At 37.2% G+C, this 13,080-nt stretch overlaps 1 long non-coding RNA gene across 1 annotated transcript; it reads right to left on the bottom strand.

The window, feature by feature from the left end:
• Positions 1 to 6,780: 6,780 nt before the first annotated feature.
• Positions 6,781 to 12,877, bottom strand: LOC130100692 (uncharacterized). The gene is made up of 3 exons (XR_008808915.1): positions 12,780 to 12,877; positions 11,406 to 11,556; positions 6,781 to 7,068 (listed from the first exon to the last, which is right to left on the bottom strand). It is a non-coding gene; the product is annotated as an uncharacterized LOC130100692 (long non-coding RNA).
• Positions 12,878 to 13,080: the final 203 nt, after the last annotated feature.

The raw sequence follows: 13,080 nt of genomic DNA, 5'->3' as shown, positions 1-13,080 counted from the left end.
AGACACCATTACACCACCAGCAGCCTGAACTGTTGATGAAAGCAGGATAGATCCATGCTTTCAAGTTTTTTACATCAAATTCAGACCCTAAAATCTGAATGTCGCAGCAGAAATCGAGACTCATCAGACCAGACAATGTTTTTCCAATCTTCTATTGTCTGATTTTGGTGAGCCCGTGTGAATTGCTTCAGTTTCCTGTTATTAGCTGACAGGAGTGGCACCGGTGTGTGTCTTCTGCTGCTGTAGCTCTTCTGCTTCAAGGTTCAACATGTTGTGTGTTCAGACTCAGAGATGCTCTTCTGCTTCAAGGTTCGACATGTTGTGTGTTCAGAGATGCTCTTCTGCTTCAAGGTTCAACATGTTGTGTGTTCAGAGATGCTTTTCTGCTTCAAGGTTCAACATGTTGTGTGTTCAGAGATGCTTTTCTGCTTCAAGGTTCAACATGTTGTGTGTTCAGAGATGCTCTTCTGCTTCAAGGTTCAACATGTTGTGTGTTCAGAGATGCTCTTCTGCTTCAAGGTTCAACATGTTGTGTGTTCAGAGATGCTCTTCTGCCTGTTTAAGGTTCAACATGTTGTGTGTTCAGAGATGCACTTCTGCTTCAAGGTTCAACATGTTGTGTGTTCAGAGATGCACTTCTGCTTCAAGGTTCAACATGTTGTGTGTTCAGAGATGCTCTTCTGCTTCAAGGTTCGACATGTTGTGTGTTCAGAGATGCACTTCTGCTTCAAGGTTCAACATGTTGTGTGTTCAGAGATGCTCTTCTGCTTCAAGGTTCAACATGTTGTGTGTTCAGAGATGCACTTCTGCTTCAAGGTTCAACATGTTGTGTGTTCAGAGATGCTTTTCTGCTTCAAAGGTTCAACATGTTGTGTGTTCAGAGATGCTCTTCTGCTTCAAGGTTCAACATGTTGTGTGTTCAGAGATGCTCTTCTGCTTCAAGGTTCAACATGTTGTGTGTTCAGAGATGCTCTTCTGCTTCAAGGTTCAACATGTTGTGTGTTCAGAGATGCTCTTCTGCAGACCTCGGTTGTAACGAGTGGTTATTGGCCAGTGTATCATATATATATATATATATGATTTCTAAAGGATCATGTGACACCAAAGACTGGACTAATGATGCTGATGAAAATTCAGCTTTGCATCACAGAAATAAATTATATTTTAAAGTATATTAAAATAGAAAAAACAATGAGATGTGTATATATATATATCATGATTTCCACAAAAAAGCAAATAAATGCAGCCTTGGTGCACATAAGAGACGACTTCTTCCTTCAAAAAACTTTTATAAACTTTTATTTATTTATTTACTTTTTTCTTTTTGCACACTTTTGAGGACTATTCAGAGTAGTATTTGTGAAATGATTTTGCAGCTGGCTATTCTCTGTAACATCTCAGTGGTTTGAGCGCAGTGTGTGGTGCAGTGAGGTAATTGCGTTGCAGCTACTGACTGCCCGTCTGTGTGACATGTTTATTACCGGCAAGAAACACATGCTGTCAATGATCACTTATTCTTAGGGCTTCAGTTATCTCAACATTACGCCCCATTAGTATTCTCTGGAAACCAATTCAATTAGAGCCCTCCTGGGTCTCACAGATGCCATTTATCTCAGAGAACAGAGCATCAATCACTGTGAGAGTTTATCAGCTGTCTGAGCAAAGCACAAGAAAAGTGTGTCTGTGCCTAATTCCCTTTGCGACATGCTTTGTGTATTATTATTCAATTGATGATTAAACTATGATCTTCAAAATGCATTCTTTTGTGAATAAATCTTGATAGAATTATCATGTTTATGTGAACTATTCCTTTAAGGTTTCTATCTGCTCTTGTCTCTCAGGCACACCTGCTCAGACTGACTGCAGACCTTGCTTTAATCCCAATACAGCGCTTTCAGGATTACAGCTCTGTCCTCTCAGTGTGTTTCAGTCACCTGATGCCTCTCCAAGGTGATCACACACATGTTGATATCAGGCTCTGCTCCCCGTCTCTCCCTAAGATACACACACACAGTCTCTTTGAGAGGATTTGGACATTTTTAACTTGTTCTTATAGGTGTAGTGTGTGTATTCTTTGTTTAAATGCTAAAATACATCAATAATATATATATATATATATATATATATAATAAATAAAACATTCATAGGTTGATTAGAACATAAAAAGAGGATATTATGAGAAATGTTTTCTTGTCTATACAATAAAGGTAAATTCAAGTGACCATTTTTTGAGTTTTTGATAGTCCTAATATTTTTAATAATGATTCTCAATATCCTAATAATTTAATTTTTTATTTAATAAAATTATCCATAAAGGCAATATATGAAACACTAAAACACTAACTAATTTATTTATATATATATATATATATATATATATATATATATATATACACACACACACACACACACACACACGTATAATTACTATAACATTTATTTAAACAAATAATCTATAACTGTTTCAGATAGTCTATCATTTTTAACAAATCTAAAAAATATGTAGGGTCCAGTGTTGTTTGAATTCCGTCTTATGAATAAAAACAGTTGAAACATTCGAAATGTTTTCTTTTGTGTTTCACAGAAGAACATACTTCAGGTTTGCAATGACATAATGGGGAATACATGCTGTCCGAATTTAATTTTTTTTGGGGTGAATATCCCATTAACTTACATTAACTAATCTTTACCCAAATGGCTACAATCTGTGGCACATACATGCATCAAAACTTCTGCTAAGTTAATGTATTGTGGCGATAAAAACAGGCCCCTTTCAGTCGAGCATTTAATCAGAGTTGTATCAAAAGCACTTTGCGGGTAAGATGTGGTTGGAGGTTTGCGAGAGGACATGATTGGCTTAGTCCAGTGCAGAAAGATTGTTTCCTTTGGCTCCGTTCAGTGATTTCCTGCCCTGTGATCATCTCTTCCATATGATTAGACCGATGTGCAGAACATGCCGTCATGTGATGGACTTATGCCACAGGCCGTCAGTGGGTGTGAGCATAAAGAGAAATGAACTGCAACAGGATTTGCAAAGAGACAGGGTAATTACTGGGAAAGAGCAGTAAAAATCCAACATAATTTACCAGAAGATATTAACATTGGGCCTGATGCCGCAAAAGCAAAGATATTTCTGTCAGCAGCCTACGACAATATTATTTGTTGAAATAGCACAGAACCTCCTCCCCTACACGCACAGAAACACATATGGCACCACAGCTGAGACACACTGGTTCTGTAATGCAATTACTCCGACAAGATGTCTTTTCATTCAAACACAACACAATACACAGAAGCTTTGCTACGAAGTTGCAGCTGCTCCTCTTAAAGTAATACAAGCGCAGAGAACAAACTGTTAAGTAGTTGGGTGGTGCGGACACAAGAGAGCGAACGGGTTGAGAGAGGATTTCAGATTGAAATCAATCATTGGTCTGACATAGCCAGTGCATTTTTTGCCTGCTGCTTAGCATGGCAGCTAATTATGCACAATATTTTTCCACTAAGCCTCTTACTCAAAGATATACCTGATCGTCTATAGATAGAAATGTGGAAAGCCAATTACTTTAATTAAAGTGGAGGGCCTGGGATGATCTAGAACCCCTTGGTGTGTGACGGCTTCAGAATGCTTTACACACTAGAAGAGACTCCCTGTCACTTGTCAACACCCAAATGTTTTAATCTTTCCTTCCTCAGCGCGTATTAAAAGATTATGAGCTTTCTGCATGGCCGGGCGGCACACAGTCCCCTGTTTTGCAGCTTTCTAAAGGTCCCGGCACATGTGGAGGCCCAGGCGGGGCGGGGGGCAAGGGTTTTCAGTTCGACTTCAGATGGCCAGATGAGGAGAGAATCACACAGAAATATGTTCTACTCACAAAAAATCTAAATGATATTTTGAAGGCTGTATAAAGGCTGATAATTTGTATTGTACCGTTATTATATATAGCAAATAAACCAATTTCACCCCCAATTTTTTGTTAGTCCTATTATTTTTAATAATGATTCTCATTACTGTAATATAGTAATGTATTTGAGGGGTTATTGAACTATTAAATTATTGTTTTAAACAAATCAGCATAAAGGCAATATATCAAACACTAAAACAATGTGTAACATATATCCACATATGTAATAACATATAAACACTATAGCCTATCAAATTACAATATTTTTAATTTCTCAATAACATTTTTTTAGGGGGAAAAAAGCACATAGTTGTCATGAAAATAATGTCACAAGGCTAAAAAAGTGATATTATTTTGATTGTTGTAATCTTTTAAATCTTAAATAAATTGAGAATCCAAGTCATAAAAGCAAGAAAAATCAAGTTATGTTGGTAACACTTTACAATAAGGTTTCATTCGTTAACTTTAGTTTATTAACTAACATGAACTAACAATGAGCAATACATTTGCCACAGTTTTTATTAATCTTTGTTAATAAAAATACAGCTGTTCATGTTTGTTCATGTTAGCTCACAGTGCATTTACTCATGTTAACAAATACAACATTTGATTTCCATAGTACATGTTGAAATGAACATAATTAATAAATGCTGTAGAAGTATTGTTCATTCTTAGTTCATGTTAACTAAAGTAGTTAACCAATGAAACCTTGTGCTTTAAAAAATATTAGTGTTAGCATGTGTTTGTGAGTCTCAGGATAAATTTGTCTATGAAAACTTTGCCGCATTACTCCCAGATTCCATCCTGACACTAGCCTCGCTTGTTGGTGCCCATTGAAAAAAGAAAAGTGAGAGAGTGAGAGCACAGGTTTGTATTAACACCCCTTACAGGTAGAGAGCAGAGGCGTAATAGGCTCTTTCAGCACCTAAGCGAGCCGGCGTGCTGCAGTAATCTTTCAGCAACTTGGCTCCCCGCTAACAGGCCTTCTCTGAGAGCGCCTTTCAATTAGCAGTTTATTATTGCAGAGGCCCCACAGCACCGGGCGCTGATAGCCACATGCCAATACTGCTACTGACACTTCAGGGGTAAGCGCTTTCACCGTGGGGGTGGGGAGAGGGCGGACTGACACCTCTCACTTACACCGTCACTGGCATCTGAAACAACTACAGCGCTACCAAAGTCACACCTTCGTCTTTTCATTCTCGGTCTCTAACTTGCATGTCTTTTGATTGCATTTAAATGGCTCAACATCGCATCCGACAAAACACTGCACTTCCCTGTCCTCTCTCTGAAACGCTTTCACATAAACACGCGTGCAGACACAAACACGTGAGCGGCACTGTCCCTCTCCATCCGAACCCTGGGCTTCTATCTGCCAATGCGCTTGTAGAGATATTGTTAGCATTCCATTTGCCATTTACATTTTCTCTGCTTGACATAATTGAAGAATGGATGCTCTTATGAAAATTAAACTTGCGGTCCTCCCGGGTTACTGTAACCCTGTTAAAATGTAATGAGATTCTTTATGCGTCTTCTCGTGATTTTTTATTAAATAGAATATCAGTATGACTAATTCCCCGAGCCTAAATGCAGACTGGGACACAGCATTATTGATAGGCCAGTGCGTAAGTGGTCTCCCATCCCCAGCCTCTAATGGTCTAATAATGCATTATACCAGTATCAGTGGGCCTGTGGCTTGCAGTGCTTATTGTCGTTATTGAAAACACCTGGCCGGACCATTCATCAAGGTTAAATCAAGAGGGCCCATTTGTTCATTAGCCTGTCACTAAACATCTTTATTTAGTTTTGCCGTCCGAGGCAGATCGCCGGCCCTGGAATTCTGAGCAGAGGAGTCCCGAAGAACGGGGAGCGATGCTAAACGGTGTCATTCCGGACGAATGATAAAGAGAAACAGATTATAGCTGTTCCCGGAACACTGGCTATTTCCCTGTGTATGAATTCACCGCACTCATTTATCTGGCCGTCCTGTTTATACGGGAGGGTGAAAAACAGCCCGTCTCGTTCTTCTTCTTCTTCTGTTTACCCACACTAACATACAAGAAACAGTCTGAGAAAAAAAAAAAGCGAGGCTCATTTCCCTCCAAATATTGACATGTGTAATTAATAGAATTGATAATTATCAGACGTTAATTAATTCTCCAAAATAAATGAGCAAGTCCCCTATATGAAATTACTGGCACTGACAACTGAGGTCATTAGTATTAATTATCTTGCCCACAAAGAGGATAGAAGGCAACCATATGAGCGTTTAAGAGCAAATTATATCTCCCTTTAAGCCATTTATTACGAATAAAATCAATAAGGTAATTTTTTATCGTCTCCACTATTCGCAAATGTTAATTTGGAAATGTAAGGCTTCATGCAAGTTAAACTGCGCTTTGTATTTATTTATCTTAAATGTAGTTATTTTTATATCATATTATCATGTGTGTATATATATATGTGTGTGTGTAAATAGGTAAATATGAACATCTTACATTTTAATCTCTTCCGCTATATGCATAAATACAGATATATATTTGGCACATATATTTTGGCAGAGTAATACTTTTCCATAAACTTAATATAGCCAATTATTTTTATGTGATCAAATAAAATCTTTCATATTATATATATATATATATTGTTAAGAAGGTACGTTTTCAAAACAGCATGCCTAACTGGTTGTTGGTGACAGAATAGGATCTATTGTGTATTTCTGACATTTTGACATACGAGGCTAAAACTGCTGCGGTTCGATATACTGTACACTATTCTGTGTGTTTGATTGTCAATATGCAACAGTCAACAACAGTCACTTCCCACTTCCAGGTTCACAGAAACCTGAACAATGGCATCATAAAACGGCAGCAATTCACAGAGACTGTAAATGTCATGAGCAATAAGGAAAAAATAATACACACACACACCTTGGCTATATTAGGCGGAAACCCCGACACGTTAGGTAATGGAGGGGCACCGCGTTGACGAACACATGCGCTGGTCCGAACCCAGATGCCAGAGAGGGCCACGGTGTGAACCCAGTTCACAGAACCATATATCTCTCATGACTGTGGCACACGGGCGTCCACCAGCCTCAGCCGTCTGTCAGTGTCCTGGGTCACACAGACCAAAGACAAACAAACACACGCAGCTGGACCTGCACCTTTCTCAGAAACACACACACACAAAATCACAATTACGGTATACATCTTCACCCACATAAACCTCTAGACACATTTGGACATGGTGTTTTGTGGGCCATTGTGTGTGTGTGTGTGTGTTTTTGCACAACTGCTGATTCTAAATCTTGCAGAGACACATACATGTTCGGTGAAAAAGGAAAAATGGTATGCAGCCAAAAGCTGCAGGGATGCGGGACAAAAGTATATGTTACGAGATAAATGGCTAATATAAATAGTCATGAACATTAGTGAGCAGAATCCCAAGCAAATGCACCGTTTGGGTTTCTGTGGTGTTTATATTGCAGTGAAATGCCAGTAACTCTGGGTGGAGACTGTTCTCATGGACAAGGGAAAAGAAAACGGAAAGAGAGGTTGAGCGCGAAATCAAGTTGGCAATTGCTGACTGTGGTTCCTATCTCTGTTATATATCCCTTAAGAAGACATTTTATATCGATGGATGTTATAGAGGGTCATATTTGCTGTTCTTCAGTATCTTCTTCAGCATCTTTTATAGCTATCTTTGAATGAATATGTATAGATTTGTACTTTAAGTTAAGGTTGTCTTACTAGAAAAAGACTTTCAGAAATATGCTCTGGTCAAAATCAGACACTATAAATTAATTGATAAGGAAATTAAAAAGATGGCAACAAAATGAAAATGTATTAAAAAAACTGAACAGGATTTCAGGAAATAAAGTGCTTTCATGTTTTTAAATGCCAAATTATTAATGATTTCTGTATTCTTTCAAACATAAGGGAATTGTTTTAAAGTAAGACAAGCCAAACTGAAACAAACACAGCTACACAAAAACTTTATAGTTTTCACTGTTATTTATACTGTTGCTTCCCACAAAAAATATCACTTCCTGGAGAATAAAATCAGTTTGGAACTGGCTTTTGTTAGTAGTATTTGACAAACATGACTAACAGAATTGAAAACGACATTAAAAACATTAAAAATATATAGATTCAGTACAAATTAAAACAATATTCTAAGTATATCACTTTCTCTCTTTTTTTGGAATCAGATAAAGGAAAACCTAAAGAAAAACCTGGAATATTTCTTCATAAAATTACAATTTTCCATTCTAGATATTAGTGTAGCAACCGGGAACATCGCAAGATCCTCAAACCAAAGTAGCGAAATTATTTAAAACTGAACCATTTAATTACTGGAACTAATATGAACTGAGTTTAATATTTCATCCAATATATTAAGATACATGTTCTTAATCGCTGCAGGAATGAGCCATTCCCATTCCTTTTACTTTAATACATGTTTTAAGAAAAATAATGACCATAACGCCATAATAAAGGAAGACAAATGTCTCACGTTTGAGTGACTGTACGGTGTTTCAGAGAAAAAATGGGCATGTTTCTCACTCGAATATTCAAGTCTAATAGACTTGATTGTCAGTCAAAAGAGGGAGAAAATGTTGTGGTGTGGATTCATTTAGTAAAAAGGAGAAAATTATTCTTCATTCCTTTTAACAATCTGGCATGCACTTGATGCAGGGAGAAAATTATTTTCAATTGTCTGCATCACTCAAGAAGCCCGAGGAGCTATGAATGGCCAAAAGTGATTTGATTAGGTGGAGCCTAATGACTTGAATCCATCTTCACATTTATCCTCTCTACTTAAATGGAGACAATGTTCCTTGTCAGCAAATTTTTACAACTGAATGGCTGTCTCCTGTTTTTCTGGCGATGACAATGAGGTTTTTTGCAGGCCTGTATGTTGCAGCGAACAGTAGCAACCTCAGCCATCATCATCTGTAGCACCACTCTCTCTCTCTCTCTCTCCATCTCATGGTCAGCCTCTCTCTCTCTCTCTCTCTCTCTCTCTCGCTCAGGGTCAGGCCGAGGGCCTGGGAGGGTGGGAGAGCTTTCCCTCAGGACTGTTTATTTTAATTTGCGGAGTTGCCGGGGACAACGAACAGTGGTTAGTTGTATGCCTTGGCAGCTCTTTTTAAACAGCCTACTTGTCTGATGTCATGACAGGATTAGGGGTAAGCGTGCGAGTAACGCATTGAGGACGCATTCGTAATTGAACAGATCATAATCGGGTCCATATTGATCAACACCTTCAAATGGGAAAAGACATGGTGTGACCTAATCAGCAATAGATAAGTCTGTCAGATGTAATTAATTTAGAGAATTTATCAAGATGAGATGAAGTATGCAAAAAAAGTAATGCAAAGGGAAAAGTTCAAAGCAAGAGAAAAGTAACTAAAATGTTTGTAATAGAGGTCAACAGTCGGGTTCAGGAAGTACAAACTGCCTTCAATTTCTCCATAAGGAAATTGATTTTGAACAATAACTTATAAACCTTTAAAGATAGACCTATTGTGAGCTACGAGGATGTTAATCTGTGTAATTGCTTCTGCTGAAACCGTCAGCCCGCATTACTTCAGCTTTTTTTTTTAAATAATCGTGTTTAACAGTGGGATTCCTGTTGAAAAACTACATTACCCATGGTGGTGTACAGAAAATTACACCAATCAGAGAGTCGAAAATAGCTCTTTAGCTCCACCCACTCCCATGAAGCACTGCAAATCGAGTCGATCTCCCTCAAAATACTGAAACGTTTGAATATATGTGCATATTTTGCAATAAACTTAAAATATATAGTTTGTATACATATAATCAACATTTGTAAATAAGTAGTTTTATATTTCTCCATGGTTTTTTATTCGATTATGAAGTTAGCAATGCTTCATTGTTGTAGTACACAGTCTTGTTCCTTTGTGTCCAATTTTTAAAAACTTTTATCAAAGTTTGTAGTGTTGTGATTCACCTCATAGCTTGGTTCATGGTTGATCAATCTTTAAAAAAAATACTTTAAAAGAAATCCTTGGAAAAATGAAGAAAAAAAATACTTCTGGAACCAACGCCGCTGAAAAAGAGGACGGGCGCTAATGCACTATTATGGACAATTAATTCATAATATATGATTCAAGAAGAGTAATAAAAGAAAGTAAATAAATCAAATAAGTTTAAACAAACAAACAAATACATTTTAAGAAAGTTAGATTTATTTTTGGCAATAATTTTTCGGAAATCATTCGGGAAACACTAATAAATATAGCCTAATTAAAGAAAAAAAAAGGAAAAAAAGGAAATTAATTTAAATAAATAAATGTAAATAAACAATCAAACTAAAAAAATACATATTTCTGAGAAGTTTTTATAACTATGTTAGATTTTATGTTCCCATAATTTTCTATCTGCTGAAATCAATCAAAAACACTAATAAACAGCCCAAGAAAAAATCAAAATGCCTAAATTTGAAAAAACAAACAAATTAATTCATAAATAAATATTTTTTCATGACCTGAGTTTCATGTTTATGCTTAAATTTGAAAAACAAACAAATAAATAAAAAACATATTTTTGAGAAGTTTCTATGTTGGAATTATTTCCAGCTGAAATCATTCAGAAACAGCAATACCCTAATAAAATAAGATTTTAGATTTTCTTAGACCAAGTTATATTTTATGTTGGCGATATTTAATTAATCAATTAAAAACACCAATAAATATAGCCCTACAATATTATATATACACTCTAAAGAGACCATTTCCATAGACCATAGTTACATGGAGCTTTGCCCTGTGTCTCACTTGATCACACCAGCTCAGTGTTTTAGCATTTAAGATGGAGGCAAAGATGCCAGCTGACATCCAACTCATGCATTAAATCTAATAATGAAGTCTTGTTTTTAAGAAGGAGAGATAGCACGCCGGTGGCTTTTATTAGATGATGCCATTGGAGGAGTCTGATTCGGGAATAACCGAAGAGGACACCAGAGAGCCTGTGAGACTGAGTGAAACTGGTGTTTCAAAAAGAGGAACAGAGAGGAGAGGAGACAGGTGGCGTTTACGCCGCTACTACCGCAATCACAGGAGCGTCTGTCGGAGGGATATTGCTCCTGGCGCAAGGGGAAAAAAGAGAAACATTTCACCGCTTGCAGAGTAGAAAGTCTGTTGGTGAGGGGGACCCTAATCACATTACCCTAGAAAACTTTTACTTATGGCTAATGGAATTCGTTTAAAATTGAACCATGGGAGCATAAGTACATTTGCATTGATCCAGATATGTATAGAGCCAAAGTCAGTCTATCTATTTTGTGGGGGAATTAAAGCGGGTAAGCCCGTAGAGCCAGACTGTATAATCCTAGAAGATCAATACGAGCTGGCCCGCTCATAGGCCTTTTTTATTTGCTAAAACGTGTGTACGCGCGGGTGAGCGTTTGTCCGGTGTATATTTTGCCAGCGAATTCTTCTGTGTGTGGGAATTGGCCATCTCCCATGCTTACCTGCTTGTTGGGTGGCGGCCCGGCTCTTTCGTGGCTCTTTGGGGTTTTGCGCGCCTGTTAACGCCATACAAATAAGCAGTGCTGCCCTCCGTTTATTTAGTCTGACACTTGTGACATCCATCGTCTATAAAAGCCCCCGTGACGGCCTGCCCTTAAGAGGAAAATGTAGGATTGCAGGATACCATCAGTCAGTTAAATTTAAAAAAGCACAGTTTTAAAAAATAAAATAAAAACTTTTCCAAAGAAAACCAGTTAAAGAAAAAAAAAATTAAGAAACATCTAAAATATTGCTAAATGAGTAATGAATGAATGAATATTTTAAAAATAATTAAATATTAATAACTTTTTTTAAAGTGGGCCACATTAACCAACACTGTCTGTACACGTATTGGTAGTCTGCACATTATGCCACTGCTAATTTGCATAAATGTAAACTCAACAAAGCACAACTTTTGTAGCATTTCCAATTGCTACAGTTGCTCACATTATAAGAAATCGCCAACTCTCAGTTGCTGTATTTCCATCCCAGGTTGAGAATTTAACTTATGTGCAAAATTGGAATATCGCATAAAACATTTGCGAACAAAGCACCGTTTCCATGACATGTGTTCAAGAGAACAAAATCATCACTTCCTGGGAAATTGGTGCTTCTGGGAGGTAATTATGCCCAACCATTATCATGACAGACTTTCACTTCGGCATTTTAGAATGACCAAACCAACATTTGAGATGCTGAGCAATGAGATTGATATGTTGAGAAGTCACATGAGATTAATTTTTGCGCAGGAATTTATTCAGTAAATGTATTTCCATCATAGTTTATGCGCATTTCTTCTTATCAAATTTTAAAAAATGATCTGCCTTTATTGAGCGTATATGGTTTTTTTAATGCATTTTTTTCTATTTAGGTGCATTTCGCTGTTTCCATCCAGTGTTTCTTTATACCACATCCCAAAATGTACATAAGAATAGGTGGATGGAAACATAGCTATTAAAAATACCGTAACTGATGTCTGGATGCTATGTCATAGCAAGTATGCACAGATGGAATTCACTAAGATTGAAACGCAAACTGGCACAGCTTACATCCAACTTCACACCTTGCTAGGGTCATCCACTACTATTCATTTTCCAACTTTCACAAGTGTTTCACTAGACTCAGTGGAATTAGCAATGGATAAAAAGCCCAATGACATTCACTGTGGCTGGCAGAAGGTAAATCTGATGACTAAGAAACCCAACTATGAGATTAGTCTCGAGCTCTCCTTCCCTAAGTGCTACTCACTACAAATGGGACCCTAAGAAGATAATAACCTTACAATTGCTTTTATAGGGATTGAGTTATTCTATTACAAGGCTATGGAAGAATATCACCTTTATCCTTATGACTGCAGCATCACAGCCATCCTCCAGTTGTCCGGAATGGATCAGTGATGTTGGTGAATGCCATGGGAATCTGGATGATAAATAAGGATGAATATTACTAATCTTAGTAAAAGTCAACATGACAACAAAATTAAGCAGTTGTGAAACAGAGGAATAATTGTTTGCAGCATTTATCATTATATGCTAATATAAACAGTAAAGTTGAATCACACCAACTGGTGACCTGTGAACCAATTTTGAGTAACTTAACCATTGACTTTCAGGTATCTCTTATTATGAAATCACAATA

Source organism: Rhinichthys klamathensis, unplaced genomic scaffold (genome assembly GCF_029890125.1).
Source record: "Rhinichthys klamathensis goyatoka isolate OS25496 unplaced genomic scaffold, OSU_Roscu_1.1 h1tg000246l_1, whole genome shotgun sequence".
Classification (NCBI taxonomy): domain Eukaryota; kingdom Metazoa; phylum Chordata; class Actinopteri; order Cypriniformes; family Leuciscidae; genus Rhinichthys; species Rhinichthys klamathensis.
Note: the sequence above shows the minus strand (reverse complement) of the source record. Positions and strands in the feature narration are given on the sequence as shown.